Source organism: Podarcis cretensis (assembly GCF_951804945.1).
Source record: "Podarcis cretensis genome assembly, chromosome: 2".
In the NCBI taxonomy this organism is placed as follows: Eukaryota; Metazoa; Chordata; class Lepidosauria; order Squamata; family Lacertidae; genus Podarcis; species Podarcis cretensis.
Window position 1 is genome coordinate 112847807 of NC_137171.1, and position 7663 is coordinate 112855469.

Consider the following 7663-nt stretch of genomic DNA (forward strand, 5'->3'; position numbering starts at 1 on the left):
AATTTATTTAAGGATAGCTGCGTCAGACCAACACGGCTACCTACCTGAATCTATAAATATAAGCAGCTGCAGAAAGAGGGGGAAGGAGGTCGAAATGAGATATTGAAAATAGATGCGGGAAATGTTATGTTTGTTGTAAAATGGAAAATGATAAATAACATGTTAAAAGAAGGAAAGAATTAAATTAAAAACTGAGAGGAAGCCTGCACATAGAATCAGCCTTTGAAATTGAGGCTTTGCACAGTGTGTCTTAACACTTCCAGTTAAGTGATTAGGTGATATCTAAGTTACTGGGTCCCTTTAGTAAAGGTAAAGGGACCCCTGACCATTAGACCTAGTCATGACCGACTCTGGGGTTGCGGTGCTCATCTCGCTTTATTGGCCGAGGGAGCCGGCGTACAGCTTCTGGGTCATGTGGCCAGCATGACTAAGCCGCTTCTGGCGAACCAGAGCAGCGCACGGAAACACCGTTTACCTTCCCTCTGGAGCCGTACCTATTTATCTACTTGCACTTTGACATGCTTTCAAACTGCTAGGTTGGCAGGAGCAGGGACTGAGCAATGGGAACTCACCCCATCGCGGGGATTTGAACCGCCGACCTTCTGATCAGCAAGCCCTAGGCTCTGTGGTTTAACCCACAGCGCCACCCGCATCCCTTTAAGCTACTGGATGTGACCTCTAAGCTGCCTAAACCCGGGCAACTCCAAGAAAATGGCCTCCCCCACCCCCACCCCATTTTTATACCTTACGTGATAGGCTAGGCTGAGACAGAATGCCTGGGCCTGGAACTTTTGCAGAAGGGCAGGCAAAATAAGAGAGTAAAATAAAATAAAAAGTTAGAAATGAGTATTAGGCGCATTACTGTAAATATTCCTGTGATGCAGTGTGACTATTGATTTCTCACTTTTAAGTCTCTCCCTGTGGAGCGTAGAGCAATATTTATGGAGGTAATCCTTGTTTTAGACTTGCAGGAGTGTGTGTGTTTGACTAGCCAAAGGTGCCGCCAGCCAGGAATCATCACAGGCCGAGGAGGGATTTTGAATCCTGTTCTCACTAGTCGATACTGTAACCACAACTACACTACCCTATGCCGGATTACACCCTTGTTTAGCCAGATTTGTTGGTTTTAATTGCATGACAAGGCAACTTTTTGCACCAGCAGCCACAAGCTGGTTGGTCTAAATCGGTGGCATTTTGTCCTGGTGCAATGAACTCGCTACCTGCTTATCACTGGATTTTGGATGCATTAACTCGCCCCTGATTCTGGCAGAAACCAAGAATCTCCCTCTCTTTCCTGGCTTCCTGGCATGAACTATTACACAATGCATTGTCGATCTCCATTATCTTGTAGATCAGGGATGAGCAACCATCTCGCCCAGGTGTAGTCCAGGTGTAGTCCTTTTGGTCTTTGTATCAGCCCTCGGACTCTTCTGTCAGAACTAAGCCACACCCTTCTTGAACCACATTCCTCACCAGCCCTGCTTTGTACTCTTCTGAAATGCATTGCCCTCATGGGACTTTCCCCATGATAATGCTTCTTTGAAATCTGAATAGTGGATAGAATGGTATGAGTGAATGTATAGAAACCAATGCACTGCAAAAATCTGAAATTCACAGTCGTTACTCTGCCCGCTTCTGCTTCTGGTCTTGCAGTCTTCTGGCATGTGGCCTCCAAAAGATGGCCCAGAAGTTAATATGGCCCCCTGGTTGGAAAAAAAGTCCCTTCCCACACTCCTTGAAAGATTCCATCAACGGCATCTCCGAAAATTTTTACACATCACTTAGGAAGACAGGCAAACTAATACCAGTGTACTGGAAGAAGCAAAGATCACCTGTGTCAAAGCAATGATTCTTCAACATCAACTTTGTTGGACTGGTCATGTTGTGCAGATGCCTGACTATCGTCTTCCAAAGCAACTACAGTGGTACCTCAGGTTACATACGCTTCAGGTTACATATGCTTCAGGTTACAGACTCCGCTAATCCAGAAATAGTGCTTCAGGTTAAGAACTTTGCTTCAGGATGAGAACAGAAATCGTGCTCCTGTGGCACGACGGCAGCAGGAGGCCCCATTAGCTAAAGTGATGCTTCAGGTTAAGAACAGTTTCAGGTTAAGAATGGACCTCCAGAACGAATTAAGTACTTAACCCGAGGTACCACTGTATTCTATTCCGAACTTAAAAATGGAAAGCGCAGTGCTGGTGGTCAACAAAAGAAGTTTAGAGACTGTCTCAAAGCAAATCTTAAAAAATGTAGTATAAACACCGACAACTGGGAAACACTGGCCTGTGAGCGCTCCATTTGGAGAACAGACTTTACCAAAGGTGTCATGGGCTTTGAAGACACTCGAACTCAGGACGCAAGGGAGAAATGTGCTAGGAGGGAGGCACGCTTGGCAAACCCTCGCCATGTACAACTCCCACCCAGAAACTTGTGTCCCCACTGTGGAAGGACGTGTGGAATTGGCCTCCACAGTGACTTATGGACACATTGTTGAGATCGTGCTCATGGAAGACAATATTACTTGGCTACGAGTGATTGCCAAAGAAGAAGAGAATGTATAATATTGGCAAAGACCCTGTTCAATGTTTCAAGAGAAGAAAGAATCATTGTGGGTGGGTGGAGCAAGATTCACAGCACCGCTCATCTGCCTGCGTTATTATATATTTTATTTTATTTTAAATATTTCTACAAAGCAGTTTACAAAAACAACAACAACCCTGCTTTGGCTATATTTAAGATGCTCGGAGCAATGCTACCTAAAGCAGGTCTACTCAGAAAGCAATCCCATTTAATTCAATGGTTTCAAGTAAGCAAGCATGGAGTTGATCCTCTTCAGGAGAATGTTTCCCAAAACAATGATTGCAGCTGCGCTTACATGGGAGTAAGCCCTGCTGAACCCAGAGGGACTTACTTCCGAGTAGACATGCCTGGGGTTGTGTTGTAAAAATCTTCAGCTCTCCTGTGGCTGCTATGGGTGTTTTTCTTAACAGATTGTTTTTAGAATGAATTCTTTTAATGGTATAATGTGTTCGTTTTTAAAAATGTGTTGCTAGCTGCTTGGAGACCTATGGGTAATAAGTTATGAAAATAATAATAATAATAATAATAATAATAATAATAATAATATTCAGTTTAAAATTTTATTTTTTGTTCAGTTGGCTAAGAATCCGCTCGGAATACAGATATATCAGATTTCTTACTTCAGGGCTATGAGGGTTGGCAAGCGGTGACCCACCAGAAGCCGTTGGAGCTAATGGGACTTCATCATCGCTCACCATTGAACCTGCTGGCTGGAGATGATGGGAGCCGCGAATTCCAAAAGTCCTTATTCCCTTCCTTCCACCAGTACCCCTGGAAATGGCTAGATCCTTCCTAGAGGGCTCGGGAATCCTTCGGTCTCCCTCCCCAGACTTCCAGTACTACCCTGGATTGACATTTAGTGCTCATCAAGGCCTATAAAAGGAACAAAACCCAACTGATGGGCAAGAGATAAAACCGCAGGAGTCAAGTTCTCTCCCTCCTCTCTCAGCATCTCCCTCCCCTTGGCCCTGGAGGTGTCAATGTTCTGGGACCAGGACAATGTATCAAAGGGCCTTCGGTCCCCATTATCTTGCAGAGTGAGTTGTCACCTTATCAATGGCTCTTGCCAAAGCCTTGATAGCTCTCCTGTTGGGTTGGTTTCCTGGACTCCTTATCCTCTCTCTGGCCTATTGGGGGGGTTGCACGCCCCTCCCCACTGCCCACCTCTAAAAGGACCCATCAGCTCTCCTCCAACAATGGGGCATTCACACCTCCCTACTCTTTGACAGTGCCCCCTCCCCAAATTTACCCTGCTCCTGTTGTAAACAACCTCGGCCTGGTGGAAATCAAGGTCAGCTGACCCCCCCCCAAAAAAATCTGATCACTCACCCACCCACCTGCTAACCACAGCCTAGTGTACCTTGCTGTCTATTCAGTGGTTTATTCACTCTCTCTTTTTTATGTCAGGATCCGAATTCAAATCTCACTTCTGCCACAAAGTCTCATCCCATCTTCAGATGGGGGATAATAATAATAATAATAATAGTTACAGGTAGGTAGCCTTGTTGGTCTGCCGTAGTCAAAACAAACAAACAAAAATATTTCCAGTAGCACCTTAGAGACCAACGAAGTTTGTTATTGGTATGAGCTTTCGTGTGCATGCACACTTCTTCAGATACACATAATAATATTCTTCCTACTATTTTATGATTGCATTTTTATCCCACCTTTTCCTATATGAGAGAGAGAGACATGCATCATGCATGCCACCTTCAGCTCCTTGCAGGAAAAGGTGGGATAAAAATTTTCTGTTTTACAGTTTTGAATACACATTTAAACATCCATAACATATCAATGACTTCGCTTCTTCTCTTTCCATGGTTCATTTTGTATGCCATAAATCCCTGCATATTTTACATAAAGTAAGCCAGTATTCCATTATTACATCCATCAAAACTTATTTACTCTCTTGGATTTATCTTATTGCTGCCAGCGTTTTCAAGTGTACACAATCGCCCCCCCATTTATTCCATAAACATTTACCTATCTTCTTTAAACATATGTTCTTCTCCTCTTAGTCTGTATGTTGAACCTGCAAGCTGCACATATTCCATCAGATTAAGTGACCATTCTTCTTTAGCTGGGACCTCGCTTGTTTTTCCATTTTGGGGCTAACAAACCACTGGACGTTAGAATCCCTTCCTGACTCTATCCTCACAACAACACTTTGAGGTCTGACAGAGAGATAGTGGCTTGGCCCAAGATCAGCCAGTGGACGTTATGGCTGAGCAGGGGTTTGAACCCTTGGAAAAATCCCTTTCAATGAAGAAACAGACACCGGCCTGTTTATGAACTTTTAAAAAGCAACAAGAAATTTGGGAGTTGACCTGTGTCAGTGCATTGTCCTGAATTTATAACATTTTACCCCATGTACAAAATTAACTTCCTTATACATTTCTGTAGGGTTTTTCATTTTGGGGTGTTATTTCCCCTCAACGTAAAAATGCATTTTTGTGACTTGGACAGATTAAAGGGACTAAACAGAAGGAAAATAAAAAATAAATCCAGAAATCTGTATTGGAGGAATATCTTCATTAGCTCCACCAAAGTGTCACAAAATAGTATACTGTACAGTATTTAAGCTAATGTAACGTGGGTGGTACTGTGGTCTAAACCACTGAGCCTAGGTTTGCCGATCAGAAGGTCGGCGGTTTGAATCCCAACGACGGGGTGAGCTCCCGTTGCTCGGTCCCAGCTCCTGCCCACCTAGCAGTTTGAAAGCACATCAAAATGCAAGTAGATAAATAGGTACCACTCCAGCGGGAAGGTAAACGGCATTTCCATGCGCTGCTCTGGTTCGCCAGAAGCGGCTTAATCATGTTGGCCACATGACCCAGGAAAACTGTCTGTGGACAAACGCTGGCTCGGCCAGTAAAGTGAGATGAGCGCCACAACCCCAGAGTCATCCGCAACTGGACTTACTGGTAACTGTCAGGGATCCTTTATCTTTCTCTTTTAACGTGTCTGTGTAGACTGCATACTCCTTTGCAACAGTTTGCTTGGTATTGTTCCAATACAGATTTTTTTATATAAGACAAATCCTGCTTTACAAGGTTGTTGTATGGATGACAGCTGGTGAATGCATAGGAAGCGCTTTGAACGCTTGAAATAAAGATGCCATTGTTATTGAGGTCACCGAATCCGCAACGCAATAATGTCTCGATGCTGTTGTATGGTCTTAGCTGTCAGCCATGCTGGTGTGCACCCTATCCTACCTCGCAGGCATGCTGTAAGGATAAAACGGAGAGGGAGAGAAACATGTAAGCTTAAGCTCCTTGCACAAAAGGTGGGGTGTGTAAATGTAGCAAATAGAAATAAATCAATAAATAATTCCCCAACAAGTGGCTCTTGGAGACACTCTGCTTCCTGGTCAGTGTTGACTGTGATTCAGGATCCATCCAAATGCTGGTAATATAACAGAGATAAGTAAAAGGTAAAGGTACCCCTGCCCGTACGGGCCAGTCTTGACAGACTCTGGGGTTGTGCGCCCATCTCACTTAAGAGGCCAGGGGCCAGCGCTGTCCGGAGACACTTCTGGGTCACGTGGCCAGCGTGACATCGCTGCTCTGGCGAGCCAGAGCCGCACACGGAAACGCCGTTTACCTTCCCGCTGGTAAGCGGTCCCTATTTATCTACTTGCACCCGGAGGTGCTTTCGAACTGCTAGGTTGGCAGGCGCTGGGACCGAGCAACGGGAGCGCACCCCGCCGCAGGGATTCGAGCCGCCGACCTTTCGATCGGCAAGTCCTAGGCGCTGAGGCTTTAACCCACAGCGCCACCTGCGTCCCATAACAGAGATAGGATTGAGATATATCCTGGAGGAACCCTACAAATAGAGGTTCACTCCTAATGCGAGGAGGAGGAGAAAGAAGAAGGAGAAGAAGTTGTTGTTCACTGTGCCAGGAATCTTTAACCTTCATATTATAGTCCTCTTTTTGCTGGATATGTGCTCCCTGTCCAGAGGCAGGTCTGGGATTCTTAAATTGTTTACAGACAAACTGTTTGTTAACCTTTGCTTGCACAAAGTTTGTGGGGAGGTTTATATGATGTTCGCAGTTTCTTGAGCATTCATTCTACCCTGTTTGTGGGGAGGTCAAGCCATGTGTGCAGAGGAGGGTGTCCAGTGTGTTCAAGGGCCTGGAAACCAAGCCTTATGAGGAATGGTTGAGGGAGCTGGGTATGTTTAGCCTGGAAAAGAGGAGACAGAGAGGAGATACGATAGCCACTTTCAAATATGAAGATGAAGCAAGTTTGTTTTTTCTTGCTCTGGAGAGGAGGACTCGAACCAGGAGCTTGGAGTTACAGTACAAGAAAGGAGATTCAAACTAAACAGCAGAAATGATTTCTGAGCAGTTTGACAGTGGAGCCCTAACACTTTTAACAAGGCATTTAAAGGCCACAGCTCAATAGTTGAGTGCATGTTTTCCATGCAAAAGACTCCCACCTGAGGCACACCCAAGGTAAAGGACCCCTGAATGGTTTAGTCCAGTCAAAGGCAACTATGGAGTTGTGGTGCTCATCTCACTTTCAGTCTGAGGGAGCCAGTGTTTGTCCGCAGATAGCTTTCCAGGTCATGTGGCCAGCAGGACTAAACTGCTTCTGGCGCAACAGGACACCACAACGGAAACCAGAGTGCACAGAAATGCTGTTTACCTTCCGGCTGCAGTGGTTCCTATTTATCTACTTGCATTGGCGTACTTTCAAACTACTAGGCTGGCAGGAGCTGGGACAGAGCGACAGGAGCTCACCCCGTTGCGGGGATTCAAACCACCAACCTTCTGATCGGCAAGCCCAAGAGGCTCAGTGGTTTAGACAACAGTGCCACCTGCATCCCTTACACCCAAGTAGGTCTTGCCCCAAACCCCAGGAAGCCGCTGACAATCAGTGTAGTGAGAATGGTGAGGTGGTGGATCTGTGGCCCAGCTCAGTCTAAAACACCTTCCTCAGGATACCAGTAACAAGGAGAGACCAAGCTGGGTTTCCTTTTAGTCCATTCCTTAAAAGGCAAGACTTTGGTGGTACAAATAACTTTTCCTCTCCCACATCTGAGAAATTTGCAAAATAGGGAAAACACACCAACC